The sequence below is a fragment of the Epinephelus lanceolatus genome, chromosome 9 (genome assembly GCF_041903045.1).
Source record: "Epinephelus lanceolatus isolate andai-2023 chromosome 9, ASM4190304v1, whole genome shotgun sequence".
NCBI lineage: Eukaryota > Metazoa > Chordata > Actinopteri > Perciformes > Serranidae > Epinephelus > Epinephelus lanceolatus.
In genome coordinates, this window is record NC_135742.1 from 33,424,046 (window position 1) to 33,446,777 (window position 22,732).

The window sequence follows — 22,732 nt, forward strand, 5'->3', positions numbered from 1 at the left end:
TCAGATTGTCTGTTTGTTGAAAGGCACAGCTGACTACTGAGTGCAGTGAGTGGGGAGTTAAACTCTGAGTGGCCCCACTAAGGCTCTCTATGACGTAGCACGGTGTAGAGGCTTAGCTTTGAGGAGAGAGATTCACTCAACTTCATTTCACTCTCTATAAAGCTAAAATTACTGCGCTTTCTCAGTCCAAACGGCAGAGTTTCTCCAAGGGCAAATCTGGATTCTTGGTTTGACACAAGCAGTGAAATCCTCAATTGCATAATCAGAGTTTAACATTTGCTTAGCTGACAGCAGAGCAGTTGGGGGGGAAGTGGGGACTCAGAGATGGGGAGTGATTGACAAGGATTTTATTCTGCCTTTCTGTGGCGTGTTAGAGTGTCAAGCTTCCTCCTTTCAGCCGTGCTAGCTGAAAAGCCCTTCCCTCAGGGTGTCTTACTCAGCCCTGACACAGACACTGCCACTACCTTGTGATCTCACTGCAAAAAGCACATGAAAGATCATACTAACACACACATGCACAGAGAGAGGGAGTGTGTGACAGAGATTACTTCAATCACAGTATCTGCTATCGCACTCTATTCTTATCTCTGTACTGTTATCAACTCCCTGTAGAACATAAGCTCTGTTGACATTTCACCTCATTTCTGGTGTAAAATACTTCTAAGGCTCCATTATCTTCCTCACATGCCTTGTTTTAATTCCACTACTCTCGGTTACATTAAAGAACAATCTCCTGCACTTTCATATTTTCAGTCTGCCCTCCGGGATCATTTAAAATCGCTGCTCTGTTTATAGTACATCACAATCTCAGGCATGCGTACACCTGTACTGTTCCAGTTTATCAACAGCATTACTTATGAATTAGGTGACGCCTATCAACCATTTACGAGTCTGTGTGTTGACACTCTCTTTGATGATAGCTCTCTGCGTCAACTGACTCAGAGAATGTACGCTTTATCTTTCCACCATCCACCCACGGAGCAAGAATAAAGACACTGTGTCCATATGGGAAATGGCAAATGCATCAATTTCCATGGCTTGTGAGATGCATATGCATGTGCATGTGAGATGCTGCAGTGTGCTGAGTGTGTTATGTGCTGTACATTGAGCTACCCCCTGCACAGCTCCCCTAAAGCAACCCATCCCCCAACAGAGACATTTTTGCTCTCTATGTGTGACTACATTACGCCGGCTTCCTCTCCCCCACTGAGTGAGCCTTCTGAGCTGGTCCCTGGGGTGGGTGTCGGTGTGGAAAGCAGGCCTTTTTCCCTGTCCATGGGATGTTATTGATGAGGTGAGGTAATGGATCTCCCCGCTGTGCTCACAGGGACACTGAGGATAAATCAGACAGTGGGTAAGACCCAACCAGCCATTCCACCTCTCTCCAGACTCAACTGCCATTTCATTAGCTTTATTTATGGGGGTTCTGCACTCTTCTGAACCCCTCCCCTTTGCGTCCTCCCACTGAAAATGCCGCTATTCTTCTTTTTCCTCCCTTATATAGTGCTATGGCAACCCATAAACACCCCTGTCCTTCTTTCCTCCCTTTTTTCTTGGAAAATCTAGTATTCTCCCTCCCACACATCTTCCTGGGAATTATTCCTCTAGTTTGTGTGGAAGTGGAGATGTGAGCAGCCTGGGAACCTACAGCCCGCTATCACGCGATGGACAAAGGGCTGGAGAGATAGTGTCGTGCTCTGAAGTGGTGAGGGATTCAGCACTAGTCTGGGCTTTTAGACACAGCAGTGCAAGTCCATCCAGCTCAGCACTTCCTGTAGAGTCGTATTTGAGTTGGCTGAGCAGCAGCAATTCACCTCTGGGCTTATGGCTCAGCCACTTAGCGAGAAAAATGCAGCCAAAACCGGCTTTGTCCTTGAGGGGGGAGAGAGGAATTCCTTACGTGTCCTTGCTAGAAAGAACTAATTGAACTATTATCTTCACCATGGGATCAAATGTCAGCTTTTTTCTGCCAGAGATGGGTGTCCATTATTGGTGGGCAGACCTTTTACTTGAAAAGGTGAACAAGTTATCACGTCACTACCATATTCATGCCAACAGCAGTGACGCCTCCAAGGGTGATTCGATAGCTGCCCCCCCCCCAAGTAAAAAATTAGAGGCCAACATTACTGTCTTTAAGAGGCTGTGGCTAGATTTTTTAAGCTAGCACAAAGGTACTGGTATCATGTGACAACACACAACATAAAGCATCCACTGCTTCCAACTATGTCAACATAGCTTGTTGCGAAAGGGGCTAAATAACGCTTCAAATTTAGGCTAAATTTTGACAAGGGAACAACTGGCATGATCATTTTCTCTCTTGAACTCTCACCTCAAGAGAGTTTGTTCAATACAATCAATGTACTCTTTCAAATTAAAGGTCTATATTTGTCTCTCTAAGGAAAAGGACAACCAGCCTATCTGAAAAGCAATAATTTCCCTATCATTTATAGATACATAACATATTAAACCAGGATTGTTATGGAACTCAAATGTTACGGTGCCAGTATAGGTTTATGCACATCAGATATTTAGTGATATTAACTGTAAAATAAGAAACTGAAGTATATCAGTATGCGATTCCTTAACTCTCCGCATTGACATAGTCAGTTATGGCTTTTAATTTTTGTTTGCCACCCCAAGATTGACAATGGCCCCCATCTGGCCCCCCTGTAAAAAATTCCAGGGGGCACCACTGGCCAACAGAATACCACTTTGATTCCCTTCAGCTCTTTCATCACCATGTGCTTCTCAACTGCCAAGGTTTATCACACAACTCAGAAAAACACAGTGAAGTACGTCCACAACGCCACAACTTTCATCTGTAAAAGGCATCTGTGTTATCACAGCTGGTGGTGTCTGTTGATGTTGTGGCACACTATCAGAGAGCAAATATCTAGGTTGACTTGCTATTTAATATCACTGGAAAACCTTACCAATGCCAAAATTTGTTCCATGTGTGAATGTGGATGTACATGCATAATATATGCTGTATGATGTCTCTGTATCTAATTTATTTAATGTACTGAAACCTGGATTAGACATGAAAGGCAGTGATTCATACTCTCCTCGCATGCTTTTTCCATTAGAAAGAGACAGGAATGGCTTTTTTTTTTTCGTTTCATGGTGAACATTGATGTCATGACAGTCATGCTAGAACATGTCCATACAAGGTCCACTCCAGTTTACTCCGCATGAATCCATGCAACCTAACAGATGGTTGACTGAGCTAAGCTCCAACGATGCTGCGCCACTGCCAGTTTCATTACAGGGGTTCACTTGGACATGGGACAAGTGTGAATATGTCTGTCACACCCACGGGCAGCCAGTGATACCAAAGAAATTCAGCCACAATTTGCTACTTGAAAACAGAGAACACATGACATCATGGGGCGCCTCATTTTACGAAATACTGACACACATAGAGGAGGGTGTGATAAATATTTTGAAATGATTTTACAGAAATGTTTCAGTAGCACTTAATGTATCCACTCTTGCGGGTGTTACAAATGTCAGGGATAGAAATACTGCAAAAATATACACAGATATAAGATGTAAAAAAGACACAGAACCTAATCCAACTTCTCATTACACGTGGGTGAGGTTGGAAAAGACTCATATTATGTCTCAACAGTAAAATTTAGTCTACATATGATCTTGATAAAGGGAAGGAAAGGAAAAAATGAGAGAAAAGCGTGTGCTGGCGGTCAGCCAGGTGTGGACAGACTCAGGAAGTTAAGCCGGAATTCCAACAATGCAGGCAGTCGTTAGAGTCTTCAGTGAGATGCTGCCATTTCTGCTCTCACTGCCGTCTTTGTTGTGGCGAGGAGAAGGCTGTTAGGTGAAGTCTTGTGGCTGTGAATAAATTTCAGCCCTGACTTTGCATTGTAAGCCTAGACTGATTTGTGAATGATACAAGGAAAATAGTGTCTCAGTTAAGCAGATAAAAAACAGGCTCCTCTGTGGCTTTCTGTCTCTCTGCCTCTGATATCTACAGAGAAATATAATTTTCCCAGGCTGTTTGACTCGAGCCCAGTCGTGACAATAATGAATGCCAGCAATGGCAGAATGAATTATGTCTCAGCTAAAAATGTACATCATAGCCAAAGGAAGAACTTGGCATGTAATTATACCAGTGTTATAAATAGCAACACGTGCCAAGAAGTATCCACCACCTCCATCCAAAAAATCACATTACAAATGAAACATATGATTTCAAATGGAGATATTTTATGTTTTTGATTGTGTGTTTCTGATTTAATTGTGCTTGACTCTAATTAGGAAAAGTCTAAGTGAACATGCCTTTCGTACTCCCCCTGAAGACAATGGAAAACTAAGAAAGGCAGAGTGTAATAATGTGTTTCTAATCAGCCACAGTTTGGGGAAGATGGCACCCAGCAAAAGAATATTTGAAATTGTAATCAAAGCCGATCATTCACAAAGGGGAGCTCCATTAATCTGGTAGACTGTGGATGGCAGCTTGTCTTTTAAGAGTGCTGTTTTGATGAGGATTTTCCCTCCAGCCTCTTCTCTGTTTCTAAAGGATTTTCTGTTGTTCATCTTTTATTTCGGAGCTGTAATGACTGTCTGCAGTGCATCTATCAACTGACAGCCTTTGAAATATCCAAAGTCTGCTGAGCTGATGCAGTCACTCTCTGTGGTGCCTTTCATGTGGGCTCTGGATCTATTGAAACAGTCCTCTCCAGTTCTTTTTAATATCTCGAAGAAGAAATACCTTAGGTATTTTCCCCCTGAAGTGAGCTACAAATTTATTTTTGCAATCATGAAAAGTGTCCCTTGCTCACATATCATGTATTTTAGGATCTCAAGAAAGATCACCTGGCCATTTGGGCTTGGTCTGATGCCCTGTTTAACTCTACAGGGGATCTGGCTGCAGATGAAACACAGCTGTTGACATCAAAACTGGCAAGTGAGAAACATTTGTGCTTTATCAGTGAGCTGACAAATTGGGCATTGCGGAGATGGGGGATAGATTATTCCGACATGCGCCTGGGTCCAGAAAGCCCAGCTGAAATAAACAGATCTCTTTCCTGCTCTGTGATGGCTGGATGAAGAGATGGTGGTTATACTGATGGTTAGAGGGGGTCTCCCAAACCACAGAGCAGAAAGAAAAACACGGGGAAGAAAAACAATCCCATCTGACATCATAGGAAAGGCTGCCGCTGAAATTTAGGTCAAGATATAGCCTGCCTGAAGTGTGCCAGATAGTTTTATGGCAAAGTCAGGTTGCCAACGCCTTGTCCAAGTGGAGTGACATAATGCAAAATCAAAAGTATACAAGTGAAGCTAATTACCGTAGCCTGTCAAAACCAGGTTTACATAGCAGCAGGTTTTAATTCCTTTAATGAGCCCCACTGACTGACTTGAATACTTTGAAACAAAATCTTTTCTGTGGCTGAAATAGCTGCAGTGTGGGTGGTGGTTTGAGAAGCTAGTGTAGCTGTGAAGTGGATGAAAGGTTTCAGACCATTTAGAGGGCACTGGCTTCAGCAGAGTCATCAACTATGTACACAGCATGGGATGTTGTGATCTCCCAAATACTATCCTTCAATGTTAAGTCACTGTATTCACAGCTTGTACTTCTCTGCGGGCATCAAGCAGCACAGATGTAGACTTCCTGGAGTGTCAACGCTTGAAGTGACCCCTGTTGGAACCTCTGAGTTCAGGCTGAAGCAGGGAGGGAGAGGGAATACAGAGGGTTTTGTCCACGTGAATGTAGTGTGAGTGGGACAACATGAAATTTGTTGAGGACCAAGTGTGCCAACAATATGACCGAGTGACATGGATGTATTTTTTTCAGAGGATAGATAGATAACTGAATTTTTAATTTTTTAATTCAATTTTATATACTTTATTAATCCCCCTGAGGGGAAATTAAATTTTTTCACTCTGTTGTCATTAACACACAGGTCCGAAAGACACACACATGCACAAACAGGACCTATACATGCATATATAGTGGAGAGATGTCAGAGTGAAGGGGCTGCCTTGGTCAGGTGCCCCGAACGGTTGAGGGGTTCGGTGCCTTGCTCAAGGGCACCTTGGCAGTGGCACCTCTCCAGCCACCAGTCCACGCTCCATATTTGGTCCGGATGGGAACTCGAACAGGTGACCCTCTGGTTCCCGACCCAAGTCCCTATGGACTGAGCTACTGCTGCTTGATAGATAGATAGATGGATAGATAGAAAGAAAGAAAGAAAGAAAGAAAGAAAGAAAGAAAGAAATATGGTAGGCCTATACATTGTGAGGTGGTGCTAGCAACACATAGCCTATATAGAGTATTTGTAGGGACATACAATGTGTGTAGATAAGCATTTGGTTAGTGTAACCTTTTTGCATTGCATCTGATCCTAACCATAGCATACAGAAATGTAGACATGAGCATGTTTATGAAATGATACTGTATGTACGAGTCATGTGCAGACACGCATGTCAGACGTGTTAAATGATGTGTGGAAAGTAGTGCAGAGTCTAATAGGAAGAGGCAAGGTGGAAAATAGCGACTACTTGCTGTTTATATGTGTGTATTTTTTGTTTTTGTTTTTGTGCCTTATGATGGTCACTGACTTTAACTCTACGGCGCTATATCACTGAATTTGTTGTGGGCATGGGAAAAGTGCAGTCTGAGCAAAGAGGAGGGGCGAGAGAGCATGTGGACCTATTGAGAGAGGGAGGCGGTTCAGCCCCGTTGTGGTCTCAGCAGCAGCGGCTTAGAGACTAGTGCTAGACCACTGTGTTGTGCAGGAACAGGCACGACATAGCTGAAAACCGCCAGCGGAACAAATGAAAACGAAAACTACTCTTTCATGTGGATTAATTCAGGGGCGAGACACTCTGTCGAAGCGAGAAGCTCTTTAAGCGAATTGGGACCGACTGACGAGGATTGGGACATTAGCTACTGTACGATAACACCGCCGAATGGTTTCTCTTGCCCCGCCGCTAAGGTTAGTTAGCTTCCATTGCTGGCTGTCCGTTGGTTTGGGGTGGAGGGGGGTTGGGGGGGGGTCTGTCTGTTCTGTTGTTGGACGACGGGGTCCGGCTATTCTTTGGAGGAGACACACACATAGCATTATTGACCTTTTCGAGGCTATACGTTACGTTATAGCCCCATGGTTCGTCGAACCTCTGGGAAATGTAGTTAAGTTTAACTAGCGGGTTGCTCACCTCACAACAGTACTCCTAGTTGCCTGGCTTTCGTCAGCTAGTTAATTATTTTATAAATCATGAACACGTGCTACATGGCTAGGCTAAGCTAGCTTAAAGCTAACGGTGCTAGCTACCCGAGCTAGCTGTCAGAACTGCGGACCAGTTAACGCCAGTTTGATTGAACTGAATTAACGTTAACACTGGTGTCCTCTGTGTAACGCTAAACACACTGTTCATCACACAACGCTACCAATAACAGCTATGAATAGACAATGTCAGTTTTACACTAAGTGTATAAGCTATGTTATATTGTAGTATCTGGCTAACTGGCTTAGCCTGCTAACTTGGCTATGCACTGAAGCGCCCGGTTTGCGTTTGTAAACATTGGTTTTATTTGAAGTTGACTTAGTGCGCTCCATTGATAACGCTAGCTAATATAACGGTAGTCAGTAACACAGTGTTTTGTTGTCAGATGGGTGATAAGCTATGATGGTAAGCCACTGACACAAGTTTAAAGGAACGTAAGGTGAATTAGCGTTAATAGTTGTCTCAGATAGCGTAACGTTAGTTGCTTTTGTGACAGCAACGTTATGCTTTTGAGTTGAACCGTTGTTTTCAACCAAGTTTACTAGCCACATTTTAACTTCATTTTTAGGGGGCTGCTTTTAGAGTCAATCGTTTTAGCTAATGATAGTTATCCACCTGTAAGCAAGCGGTGTTGCAGCCTTATTTGCCAGTTGAGCCTATTGTCGTCTGACTTCAAAGAGCATGCACATCTCTAGTCACAGTTAGTTATTGACAATTTTATAGTACAACTAAGCCCTCTTGTGAAATGTCAAGGGGCAGTGCCTCACCCCAATTGAGGTGATCATTGACAAAAACAATGTAACCATGTGTTGTTGTGGAAAGAAGCGGATGTCTGTTTTTATCTGCTGCTAAATCTCCACAACCACTTCCATGATAAGCAATCCGATACATTCTACTTTGAGTTGTAGAATATGTCTTTGCTTCATTATTGCTGCCCCTGGAAATTAGGTTGACTTGATTTAAATTGTGACACAGCCAAATGTGATTTTAATTACCTTGTAGTGGATGTACACCTGTATTGCATTGAACTTCATCTAATATTGCACCAACACAGATCTGATGATCATGAAAACACTGTACTCCAAAATACTTTGAACACGACTTACTTGTTGTTTGAATCTGCTATTGAGAAACAGCACTGGCCTGTAATATTTTGAATAGGCATAGCATTGTTGAGTGTTATGTTTTTATATTTTAGACCTAGGCTTATAAAACCTCTTGGTAAATTTAAATCAAAGACATGGGGCCATGTGGTATACTAGGACCCATTGTTCAGACAGAGTGTTAATCCCATTTGTATTTATTTCACTGAGGTGATGTGTATTTGATGCATGTCCTGTTTGTTGGGTTTTGAAAGTTTTTTGCAAAGGATTTTTTTTGAGTTGAAGATATTGTCAATATATGTATGGTTGGGACATCTAAATTGTCATGCACTGTGGGGTTAAGCTAATTTTCCTCTTCAGCTTTACCAATCACCCATTGATCTTTGTTAGCAATCAAATGAAGCAGCATGGCATACTCTTATCTATCTCTGTATCTAGGTGTGCAAACAGTTTCAGGTTTATGTGCCTGTGCTTAGAGATGTCAGTCTCTGAAACCTCTATTGCCACTGTGATACGGTGGGGATAAATGGGCTTGTGTTGGGTGGCAGCAACACATCTTAAAATCTGGAAATGTTAAACCGAAATTGTCTGCATAACTATGACATAAAGTGGTAATTGATATGTTTTTTGTGTCTTTAGTAAGCTGTTATGTAACCCAGGGTTACCCAGGAAAAAGTTTATCTCAGGTGGTAAACCATGATCTTGTTGCATTTCACTCAGTGATCCACTTAGTGGTTGATGACCTATAAACAGTAGCCACACATTGCCACACTCACTGGCATTTGTTATTTGAAATGGCACTTGAATTTGTTTCCCCTGAAGTGTAATGTTGTATTTCACTAATGTGTATCAAATTTTATGATGTTAGTGAGGGCGGCCCGCTTCTTATATGAAAGAAAAGACTGAGAAATCTTGCACCCACAACATTTCCTGTTGCTGCTACACAATTAAAGTCTTCCTCTGGCCAGCTATAAGGGTTCTTATTGTGAAACAGTCACACATTCCTGAAGTCTTAGTCAAAAACATTTGCAACTGCCACTTGCTTGGTGTGTGAAATTCATAAATATATGGACATTTAGGTTTTGTTTTGTTTTTCTGCTCGGTTGATACGTTTTAAATATTGCAAGGAGGAATTGGCAGAAGAAGACATTACCACTGCCACAAGCAACCGTATTGTGCCCGCATCACAAGTTCAAATTTCCATTACTTATGGTTGGCTACTGCTAGATTTGTCACATTGGCCATTGTAGTCCCTACAGCACCGTTATAATGAAGCACTCTTGTTACTGAATGTTGCGGACACCATCTTGCCTCTTGATGTCATTCTAACAAACCAGCTGTCTATGTACACCGATACTTTCAGAACAAAAAAAAAAGAACAGGCTAAAGTGAGAGTCTCTCTGGAAGGGATATTTAGAAATAACGGGTTTGTGCAAGTCCTTGTCCAGCAAGAGCACGGGTGTCGTGCTGCCAGAGCTCACTGGAACGATGCTACTCCCATGTTTTTCCTCCAAGTCAGGCGATAGATTTCGCAGTTTACACAATCTGGTTGAAATTCATAAATATTTTTAAAAGTTTAAAGATCCAATTATCACTAAAGTGTATATGATCTTAGACAGACCGTAAAACAAATGGATTGGTCACACATTGACATTTAAGGTGTGTCGATTGATTTATGTTGTCAATAAATATGCAAGATACATTCCACTTTAAAAGTTGCTGGTAGCTGCCAGCAGCAGCCTTTGAACAGCAGGGTGAATTAAACATCTTTACCTCAGTCTATATAGCTATTGCTCGAGGCAGCAAGATATCCCTTCATTTTATAGTCTACTAATGGATGAAAAACTAGCCTCACAATGAGCTCTGTTTACATAAGCTTCAAAACCAGTCACAACTCACCTCTGAGCAAGAGTGTTGAAATGAGGCTACAAAGGCCAAAGAAAGACTCACATTACAGAAATAATTTAGTACACATCCTATATTAAATAAGTCAAGAGAAATATGTGACGTCACCAACGAGGCCCTGATATAATAAATACCATTTCCTATGACCATATAAATTTGAAGTACTTTTACTACACATTACATCACAGAGAAAATCAGCTCAGATAATATTTACCACATTAAAAATGTCCGAATTTCAAACTGTCATAAATTAAATGAATAAATGTTTTCCTTCAGAGGTTTGCTGAAATTTTTGATGTAATCCTTACCAGGATGACCCTGGCTATGGGCATGTAAAATATGAAGTTATCGTACGGCGCCGTTTTGAGAATATTAAAGGAAAGCCATTTCAAATTACATAACACATTGACGATTTCCTTGTATTGTAACTGTCATAAAGTAGAAAATTTCACAGCCGACAGTGTTTGATCTCTTTTGGTAGCATCCAGCCAACTTTGGTTGAAGCACCAAGAAAGGAGGACATATACACCAAATAGTGCAGGTAATTTTTTTGGTGCATGCAGTTTTAAACGTTAAATGCACCATTACGTGTACACTGAAAAAAGTATTTGGGCCCTGCACAGTCATAGTGCCTGGAGGCAGTTGGTGTGTCTGACAAGGCAGCCCAGAGAGCACAAAGTCTGCCAATAATTCATAATGGTGTGACATTGCTGACTTAAGGTCTGTGCACTCATAGCACAGTGTTGGCTTAGCAGTTTGGACTGTGAAGAGTTAAACGAGAGTGAGGAGATATATCTCCCTTATCCAAAAGGGTAATAGGGGCAAAGATAATCCCGTGCTCAGTATGGTGCCTCAGGGAGACCATTTCAATGCTAGTTCAATTCCTGCTTGTATTATGAAACACAGCACAGTTACGAAACTGGAAAGGGGAGAGTTCTTTGCTCATTTTATTGTCTGTGAAAGATGAGTCCTCAGTGAATTCTTGAGGGAAGAAAAAAAAACCATGTTGCGTCATCATAAATCACAAAAAGTTTCTGTTACACTTCACAAAGGCTGTCCTTCAAAGGCATATTTGTCATAATTTATTGTTGATAATTTTTAATTATCTGTAAGTAGGGATGGGTAATATATGATACAATATCTACAATATCATCGTGATATCGACATTGAGGTATTTGGTAAAAAATATTGTGATACTTGATTTACTCCATATTGCTCAGCCCTACATCTCTTTACGTAGATCTAATATGCTGAATCAGCTGAGCGCATACAGCACAACTCAACCTGTTGGCTTGGTGTGTCTGCAGTGCAAGACATTATTTTATTATTTGTAGGTTAGACTTAGCATTAAATCATAAGTCAGCATCCTCTTTAGTCTTGGAATTTCCACAGACAGTAATAATCTGCATTTTAGTGTTCAAAGGTGAACTTCTTTAATTTAGGCAAATCCAGTCATGGATCTGTTCACACCGCACATTTAAGCAAAATTTATATTCACTGAAATCACAGCACATGAAATAATGATTATAGGGAAATGACACAACTTCGGTATGCTGCGGTGCACTTTATGAACCCTTAAGTTAACACGCAGAAACCAAAGAGGGAAATATGAGGCAGTCACCATGAAACTGCCTCCCAGGCGCATTCCCTCCTCCCACCCAGTTTCCCTCTCACTGAATGAGTAACAGCAGCTGTCTAGCACTTCTTGCTCACTAGTGGACTGCACCTGGTAGGTTTCGTGTGTGGAGAATGTTATGCTTGACTCAGTGTGGTAGAATATTATGATCGGGCACAGCCGGTCTGTTGCAGTGCCTCAAATTACTCACAATCAAAGTGCCACTGAACTGGCCACAGTGCCAGTACCTCAGTTCCAGTGGCCGCACCAGGGCTGAGGTTTAGCAGTTGTACCATTTTCTGGGATTGCTAAATGGAAAAACCCCGGTTGTGACATGTTATTTGAGGAAGTTGCTTTTCTTATATGGGCCCATGCAGATCCTCTAAGTAGCCATCAGCCTTGTGATTTTGTTCTCACCTTTTATGCTCTCCCACTTTTAGGGCTGCACGGTATATGCGGTAGACGGTAGAAATGATATAAATTTGGCCCACGGTAGAGATTTGGGCTCTACCGTCCTATCGTTGATGACGTCATCGCACCTGCCTCAGTGTGAAAATGGCTGCGAGCACAGAGACAGCGGAGCAAGAGGAGCTGGTTCACGTCCGTGATTTAGCGTAGCACGTGCAACGTGTTGCTGGAGAACTTGTGAGTGAGTGAGTTAATGTTTTATGAACAGCCCCAGACTTCTCAGACTCTTTTAGCGACTTACCGCTCAGAGGGAACTCATTCAGTGTCTCCTCTGGCAGCAGCACAGCGTCTCTCCCTCTCCTCTCTCGCCATGCGCACACAGGAGTTGGTTTTCGGCAAGAGAGTTTGTCATAAACCTTTGGTAATGTAAACCTATGTGACGCTAGGGGCTCCACAAAAAACTCCATATGTGAATGTGTGATAGTTGTGGTATCATAGCAGCCTTTCACAGGTTACAGCGTGATGATTAGAGGAGAAATGGCAGAGCATAAAGGTCCAGGTGGAAAAAACACAACTCAGTCATTTAGGATTTTGCTAAAAGAAGGAAATTACCTTTTGATATAGATCCCAGGGGACATTTTGCACCATAGAGTACTGGGTTTTAATTTTGAGTTTTGAGATCTGCGTTCTGCACAATAAATGCTCTAAAAAATACATTATATCTTTGCTTTTGTTGTTGTTGTTGTTTTTTTTTTTTATCAATTTAGCTTTGCTAAGGGACTACAAAACCCATTCAGAAACACTTCTATTATAACTTTTACACTTAAATTTATACCGCGATATATACCGTTACCGTGTAGGGTTGGGTACCGAAACTCGGTACTTTTTGTACTTGGTACCGATTCACGTCGGTACTACCGAGTACCAATTCACTTAAAATGAAACGGTGCCAAATTTCGGTACCTGAGGTGGAGGCAGAGCGAGAGCGCATGACTCACACCTCAGACTCAGCAACAATGGCGACAAAAACAATGTGCAGACAAAAGTTAACGTGCAGCACTGTTCCTAAATGTTCTCAATAAAATGTTGAAACTGAGAAGTTTAGACTATGGGCCCGAACGACACATAGTGCGTCCAAATTCACACCCGTTTTCTCTGTGGATTTTCTCCGCGACTGTGCGTCATAGCGAGAAGCCACGCATATCAGCGGAAACAGCAGAATTGTAGCTTTCCGACAAGGCCAAGCACTTGTCGGTAATCCAATGTTTTCACAGCGAAAAATTACAATAAATTGATGTATAACAGAGCTTTCATACAGCTTTGCACACACATTACTCTTGGATGGATTACTCGCGAACGCAGGCTCGCACAGAAATGCCACGCATATCACATGAAAGCCCAGGACCACACACATCATTGTGCTGTCATCCCATCACGCCATAAATACAGATCAGTTGTCTACAAAATAAAAACTTGATGAATTTCTTTACAATCCATGATACAGATCTTGTTATCAGTCACTTCATATAGTGAGGAATATCATATCTTACCACGTCTTAGGCTTGCGTGTGTTTCTCCCTGTCTATCCACATTTGTAGTCCGGCTTTCAAGATGCAAATATCTCCATATTGTCCAGTTGACACTCCATCAAACTTTGTATGACAAGACCAGCCACTTCACCTTTGCACCCCCAGACAACTGCAGCCTAATGCATGCTGACAGGGCCGTAGTCACCATATACATTGAGGGGGACACATGCCCCCCCACCAATGCCCAAAATGTCTCCCCAGTATATAACTGAAACTGAAAAACAAATATTATCTTGGAGGACATCATTGCATTTGGTTGACTATTTTTCTATTATCTTAGATGTAAATATTGCATGTTTCTTTCAGATAAAACACATTTTTGACTTGTGAATGAGTCAATGGAATTTCTTGCAATAATGAAAAAATACTGGCAAACATGTCCGCCTGGCACAAACCACATGTTTTGGACAACTGTGAAGTGACAGAATGTCCCAGCATCATGGTTCTTATATTGCCAGATTCCAGAGAGTCTCCTCTCTTCATATATGGCAGAATATGTCTTCTTCCAACTTGCTATGGTGAGATACATGTAAAAATGTAAGAATTTAGGCACACAGATTTGTTTTTTTCATTGATATAAAAATTAATATAAAATACAGGCACATAGAAGAACATAAAATGATGGCAAATCTGGTTAGCCCTGATTGACCTGAAAAAAGCAAAATATAGCATGTGTTATGTAGCCTTTATAATGACTGTGATATGAGCTTAAAAGTAAAGGCAATAAAAATACCCCAAAAACGCCTAGGGCCCATAGGGTTAAAAAGTACTGAAATAAGGTATCGTTTGGTACCGGTACCGAATTCCAGATACCGGTACTGGTACCGTATCGGTTCAATTATGAATGGTACCCAACCCTATTACCGTGAAGGGATTCGATTTATACCGTGATATGAATTTTAGGTCATACCGCCTAGCCCTACCCACTTTAATATTTAGGATGCAGTCATCGGGGGGGGGGGGGGTTTGCTGAGGCTGTTAGCCTTAGGGGATAATGGGGTCTAAAGGTCAGACAGATTCTGCGTCTGTCACTCTGAAGAGTTCAAAAGGGCCACAAGATTTATATGTCCCTCCAGGAATTTGTGATGCTGCTTGCAATAATCAAATTCAGTGAATCCTTGCAATATTTGTAAGAGGTAGCAATTTTTACACTGCATTTTTTTTTTACATAACAAAGTCAGGTCAGAGTCAAGCTTCTCAGTTTACCTAATTACCACACTTTCCTGCATAAAATCCAGTTCAAAACCACTGTTACTAACTAACTAGCATGAAAAAAAGGTTCCTTGACCTCAACAAAAACCGACATGATTCAACATGAATTAGCTGTGTAATCTTTTCACTGATACCACTTCTCCAGTTTCCTTGCGCACCTGTACATCTGTAGTCTCAGCTCTCAGGGCGTGTACGTGCGCCACCAAGTCAAATCTCAGTAAACTAATACAACAGCTTTCTGGTAACAATGGAATGCATGCCAGTTTAATCCTGACCCTCACATGTTTTTTTTTTAAAGATATTTTTTGGGCATTTTTGCTGAGTGTGAAAGGGGGAGAGAGAGAGGGAATGACATGCAGCAAAGGGCCACGGTCTGGAGTCGAACCCGGGCCGCTGCGGCAGCAGCCTAAAAAATGGGGCTCCTGCACTATCCACTAAGCCACCGACGCCCTGACCCTCACATGTTAATAGTGACTTTAATACCACTGCAAATTGCAAATGGATTGCTTTAAATATCTTTTTGTAAGTATATTAATTTGTGTGTGGACAGACATAGTGCTGTCTATATTGTTTGTTTGTCTGTTTGTTAGTAACCTGTTGTCTGTTTTTATCATTGGACCTGGAGTCTGTAAATAAATAAAGAATAACTATATATATTTTACACACTGTAATGGTAGGATATCTCAGATGGAAACAAGTTGAGATGATATTGAAACAGTAGAGAACATATGGATGGTCTTCAGTGAGTTTTAAGCTCCAGTTTAATTTTAGTGCTGAGTCAGTGTGAGTAAAGAAATGTAAACAGCATTCCTCATTTACCCCCCACAGTTTTTCCCTTATGTCAAAGTGGGTTTCACAGTTTACAACTTCAGCATGAGGATGAAGCAGAATTATCGTTCCGGTCATGAGAAGTGAAAAAAACAAACAAAAAAACACCACAAGAGTGAACTATGGGAACATCAATCAGATTAACTGTGTTCGCTCCTCTCTGAGTTTGCTGTCTAATAACAGTAACGCTAAGTTGATGTGCCAGTGTGCAGTGCATCTCCCTCCAGTCTGTCTCTCTTGCTAACCTAGCTCGGCAGTGCATCTCTTGGTCTGTCTGTGTCTTGCTTGTTTGCCAGTCACTTCTAGGGCTGTTCTGTGACTTTGTGCCTGACAAAAGTAAGCGTGAAATACAGCTGATAAACATCAGCAGGCAACAGTGTTTACATACTGCAGCTTGGAAAAGATAACCACGTCACACGTGAACATACGTTCATATGTGTCAGCACGAAATGAAATTTCCCAGCAGCAACCTCTGTGCGGACCAGTCCTGACACTTAAGTGTTGTGATGGCACTCCTCATAGGTGCACATCATTTTAAACAAGACAATGATCATCTAGTTTCCCAGTCAGAGTTTAGTTACAGCTCTGGGCTAATGCAGGATGGAAAACAATGGATTGACATGGACTATTGATTATATATTAAGTTTACAATGTTGATTAGCTGGGCAATTAGCCAAGCTATAGTAGCCTATATATGGAATAAAATGAAGGAAAATATTTTATTTGAAAAATATAGTTTGTTAATACCTCATTCTTTTCTGTGTATGTTTACTTATTGACCGACATTTGGGGCAGACTGTTTTGAGGTAGGGAGCATTGTAGTGGGAGCATTGGGGTGTTAGGTGTGACTGTGTGGCAATGGCAAAGTGTTGACATGGCTCTAGGCTCAGGTAGGAACACCCTGAAGAAGAATTTTGCTCAGGGCCCCAAGGAGGTCTAGACTAGCTTTGCTTCATCACATGATTATATACTACTGTCACATTTTTTAAACTTCAGATAGCTGTCTCATTTTCACACCATACATGTGTTTGCATTCCTGATTTTGGACATATTGATTTTACTTTTATGAATCAGCGTGTGTGTGTGTGTAGATTGATGAAGTTGCCATTAGTTCTAGATTTTGGAATGTCCCTTTTTGTTGGGTGTTTGATGCGATGTGCCCTTTCATTAGCTAAATGCATACAGCCCGTGGGACTGATTGCTTGAGAGTTTCATGGCCCCCAATTGGCCTAAGCCTTTACAGTCATTTGCAGTACCTAAAAGTAGCACCAGTGAAACTCTGACCTTTCAGCATGAAGAAATGACATAACATTTCACAACTGTTAATTACGTTGTGTCATCAAACACTCAATCCTAACAAAAACTGTTCTGTGGTAATGTTAGATGTTTCCAGTGCTTTAAAAATGTGTTGTATCCTGTTACTGAAGCCTGAAGTCTTTCATTGTTCACATCTTTATTAGTCTGAGTGGGTGGAAGTTCGCTGCATAGATCAGCCTCTCATTGGGCGGAACAAGCCACCCGCTGAAGTCCCGCCCTACCACCTCCGGTTGTGCAGCAGTTTTCAACCGTTTTAAACACGCCCTTTACTAACTTTTGCGGTGTTTGATCTTGCAGGGATGTAGCCATTTTTCTGCCATGGTTTGCATCCTGTAGGCGATATTTTTGTGGGCGTGTTACAACAAAACCTGTTTCCCCCCGGCAATATTTTTGTAAGCGCACCGTTGCTGTGGCACCGCCCAGAACGATTGTGATTGGATGAAAGAAATACAAGCAGCCGGGGCGTTTTTTTTCTCCAATCTTAAAGTGAGAGTCGGCCCAGCCAGACCTTTCTTTTCTTGAGAAAGGTCTGGTGAGCGAGACTACATCTGTATTGATGTGCTTCAATGGAATTTACCCAAAAAACTGTCGATCACTTAACCAATTTTAATTACTTGTGATATAAGTGCTGCAGGGATGACGTTTTTTTTCATAGACTGTAAAAATAATGGACGTAGCTGTGATGTCTCCCAGTGGTTTGTGGACTCCCGTTTTGAGGCCTCGAGTTTGGCATTTTGGCTGTCGTCATCTTTTGGAGCCAGAAGTGACCATATTTGTGTGAGAGGCTGGTGCTGTGGAGGAGGGAGGGGTGGATATGACTGAGAAATCATTATGAACAGACAGCCTGTCACTCAAAGCAGGCTGCCCGAAATTATTTGTAACTTTGAGCCGGAATGAAATGTTATTGCACAGTTGTCACGAACAATGAAATTAGCTATAGAGACAAATAACATTTTTTGTACCAGGCTGTAGGGCTGGGCTGGGCGGTATACCGGTTTGTACCGAAAATCGGTATTTATTTTCGTTATGATATGAATTTTTCATATACCGCCATACCGGTGAATAGCCCAAACATTATCCGGAACGCGCACAGCGGGAAAGTGTTTCAGCGGGGACCCATTTCACCGCTGCACACCACAGGCACGCTTGAGCAGGTGAGAGTGAGAGCATAGAAAAGTTTAGAGGTGAGAATGGCTGCCAGAGAGAGTCCTGAAAGCAAAGCAACTGTACAGGATAACCCAGAAGAACTCGTACCAAAAAGAGCAGTGTTTCCCCTATATGCAACTAGCAGCGGCGCACCGCCGTTTACAATTCTCCTCTGCCCTCTGTATCGCACACGGTGGAGTTTCGCCCCAATGCGCGCGCACACACACACACACACACACACACACACAAAGCGCGCGCACACACCCAGACACAGATAGGTGAGCACACTAGAGTACGGCTCGGACCGCATTTTCCGAGACCGTTACGGCCGGGCTCCACCGGGCATGTCAGCGGCGCGACACGTCTGCAGCGCGAGTCCTGTAGCAGCTCGCCCCCTGTTAATCAATTACAGCGGCTCCACCGGCAATGGGAGCGGCACGACAACCCCCATCTGTCGCGTGACAACTCTCTATTTTACGCGGCTCTTCTATTTTTGTCGCGCTATGCTCCCCTACACGACCCTCCAGCAGATAAAAACTACATGAAATAGTGTGCTAAACGAGCACAATGTGTTTTTAAATGAATAAACCATTATCAGAGGTGATATGGGATGATTTTTTTTCATGCATTTACCCATGTTTATCCGTGACATTGTGTAAATGTCTGTGGCGGACATTTGAAAGCAAGTAGATGACAACCAATACAGTAAACTTGTAGATAACTCAAATATATGTAATAATTTAGGTGGAAAATGCTTTAACATTTCATGCAGCCTCTCGGCTCGGCAAACGGTAAACAACCCCACTGGCTTCTCTACGTGTCGCTTCCGTATGCAGTCAGTGGAGCCCAAATGAATGGAGCAGAGCGTGTGTTGTGTTCAGGCGTTGTCAGGTAAATAACAAATTCCGGCACTTGAATAGGCCATAGCACAACACAGCAGCATGTTAAGTTGGCCGAACCTGAGCAAAATACAGTGAAATACCGTGAAACTGATATGATTTTTTCTTAAAACCGTGATACGAAAATTTTGTCATACCGCCCAGCCCTACCAGGCTGTAAACATGTTTATTTCTGCCTTAAAGTTGAACATTGTAATTTGGATCTATGGGGAGTGACTTGGCTTCTGGAGCCTACCTCAAGTGGCCATTCAAGGGGAGAGCAAGCGGCAATGGTGAACAGTGCACCAGGTAAAATAGCTATTCCAGCATTGGCTACAATTGCCTACACAGCTAAACAACCCAAAAAAAGGAAGACAGAACTCGGTTCCCCGGAGCCCTGGAGGAAGGGGAAGGGTGAGGTGGGGCCAGGCCTGGCCAGAGGGCGCGAGGGTCGGCCGTGGGAGCGGGGCCGAGGGCTCTCGGCAGAGAGCGAGAGCCAAGCCTCGGGAGTATGTGCGGGTCCGCAAGGGAGGGATGGGGTGGGCTGCTGTGCGGAGAGGGAGAGCCGAGCCTCGGGGTATATGTGCGGGGCCGTGAGGGAGGGATGGGGAGGGCTGCTGCACGGTGAGAGGGAGAAATAGAACCAAATACTTGTATGCTCGTCTGGTAGGAGGGGCTCAGGGCACAGACGAACGAAACCTAACTCAGATGAGACTCAAAAATCAACCGTTTTCAGGCTTTCTACTTACTGCAGCTTTAAGTGTTGGCTTTGTTTTTCAGCCCCAGAGGGTGCCGCTTGTTTTTTGTAAGCCAACCCATTAGTTAGAGTCGCCCAGGTGCCCTCTTCAAGAAGCCAATGGTATATATCCATCGGATTCTGGATTACTGCAGAAATAAGCTCTGTGGCAAACCAACGTTTATGATAGCTTCACTGTTTGTTCAGCAAGTTAATCAGTTACAAAGTTACAAAAGTTACCTATGAAGGTCACTTTTCTAATTTTTGAAACGTAAATGCAATTGTCAGAAATAAAAAGGTGAATGTAAGGCTATAGACAAACTACACTACAGCCACACAACTTCAACATCGCCACCATAACAATGCTGTAAAGCTGTTTTCAGCGTGATTATGTTCTATAGTCTCATTTAGCCACTTGTTAGCAATTGTCTTTTTTAAGACACGGAAAAGCTTCAGAATTCATTTTTTCGTATTTTGTGCTGTAGAACCAAATGTGAAAATCTTAACCACAGACCTGTTGTCAAGTATCTAATCAAAAACAGTCATTTACACATTTCGTACTCATTCTTTCTAGGGATGCACCAGTGTATTGGCTGGACATTGCTATCAACCGATATTCTCCTTATTTTTTGTTGTGTCACATCAATTTTGTATAGGCTTGAAAGCAGGGTTTGATACTAATGACCACAAACTTAAATCAGTGGCCACTAGGTACAAAAATAATGCAATGTCAGGGCTTTGTGATCATACTTAGTTTGACTTGTTTGATGAGGCGGCTAGTAGTAGCCAGAGACGATAGAAAACTTGTTTGGGATAAACCGAGATCTCCCTGGGATGCTATTGTGATGAAAAGACACTGTAAACTCACTATGTTGCATCAGATGATACACCCTTTTGTTTCCCCAATAATACAACATTATAAGCAACAAATCTGTGTTAAAATCGGCAGGAGGAGAGCGAGTTAGCTTTACCCATAAGCAACCTGTGGCTGCAGCTAACAGCTCACAGAGGTTGCATAATGATTAGGTTACATCATGAGATGTAGAAATCTACCAAGTAAAAATGAGTCTTATATGAAGGTAAATTATAAAGTTGATGTGTTATGCAGTCTTGTAAAATGTAATTTTTAGGAGAAACTTGAATAAATATAGTTGGTTGAAGGAGAAATTTGTTGATGATTTCACATCAATATGAAATGGATATTAGAGAAGAAATTATGATCTATAAAAAATTCTACATGAAAGGTTATGTTAAAGGTTGTTTCACAAATTTGTATGATTGCATTTTTGCTCATTCAAAGGTAGTGTAATGAAGGGCATACTTACTTTAGAACAGTTGTAGATTTCTTTGTTTCCCCGGCACAAAAGGTGGAATTAAGAAAAACAACAATAACAAACACAAAATTAACAAATAATGTAAAAACATCATTATCGGGGTTGGCTATCGGCTAAATTGTTATTTTAAACATCGGTATTGGCCCAGAATTTTAAAATCTGTGCATCCCTAATTCCTTTAGAATTCTGTATTTGTGTCTCAAAGGCATTATGTAATACAGACGGTGAAGCTTTTCCTGATGTCTTTTTAAGTGTATCAAGGACTTTCTCAGTTAGTCAGGGTTTTTGGAGATCATCTTTTAATGCACCTTTAAGACACAAGAATACAGTCAAGACTTTCTAGCTGCCCATTATTTTGATCTTCATTGCTAACACCAAGAAGATAATTGATTAGTATGATAAGACTTTACTAGACACATCGACCACACAAAGAGTTACTTGCATCCCTTGTTTGTGTTGACTTGGAAGACCAAAATACCATTATTTAAAAGCCTTATGTAATATCCCTTTGATTGCTTGTTGTTGTTTTGTGTGTTATTAGAAATTAATTAAAAGTTAGTCATATATTATTCATAAGGCTTTCTATTTGATTCCCATGGCTATGAAATGGAGTTGTTATTAAAACCACTCACCCATATTTAAACATACTAAAAGACAGGCAGACAGCGGATTAGCAGAGATTAGAAATGGCTCTGTGGTAAGTGATTCACTTGACTCTGTTACGCAACACGGATGACAGCATGTTACAGGACGTGACTCTTGTTTATGTGTAGGCTACAGCTGTGGGTAGCATTATATTCATCTCTTTGATTGGCCTAACTTCTACTAGGAATGTGTTACAGCATAGTTTGTTTTTCACATTCTGGAAAGCGTGTTAGTAAGGCCAGCCAAGGGCACACACCTCAGGGTTGATGATCTTACAGTGGAAATACGAGTGACACGAAACAGTGAAAGGTATGAAGGCCCAAGTGGAGTGTAATTACAGGTTGTGGTGTGCTTGTGTGAGGGAATTGACTTGACATGTCAAACCTCCTGTCATGACATGTGTGCTGGATCCATGACAGTGCAGTTTGGAACAAATTAGTCCTCTTGAGTGCATCAAAACATCGAGCTGCCGGTGTGACGTCTAGTCTGTGTTTTGTAATGTCTGGGTATTTTCCCCACTAAATCAGTTTCTGTCCATAATTCACACCCTTGTGTATCTAGATGGGATGTTTTGTTTGGTATGTTGTCTGAGTAAATAACACCAGTATGTATGGCCATTAGTGCTTGGCACGGCACACACACGCTCACTCTCGCACTGTACACACACACACTTGAGCCCTCTCATGCATAAATAGAAGCTCTGTGAGGCTGCTGTCATGAGGGGCAAACAGAGGCACTCGGGTTGCATGCTGCCATACAGAAGAA

At 42.0% G+C, this 22,732-nt stretch overlaps 1 protein-coding gene across 10 annotated transcripts in view; it reads left to right on the forward strand.

The window, feature by feature from the left end:
- Nucleotides 1-6,708: 6,708 nt before the first annotated feature.
- The window catches only part of ncor2 (nuclear receptor corepressor 2), a 108,018-nt gene continuing 91,994 nt past the window's right edge, over nt 6,709-22,732 (forward strand). For all 10 annotated transcript variants that reach the window (XM_033620137.2, XM_033620142.2, XM_033620140.2 and 7 more), the window contains exon 1: nt 6,709-6,962. The gene's annotated coding sequence lies outside the window, so the exon portion shown is untranslated. The remainder of the gene's footprint in view (nt 6,963-22,732) is intronic.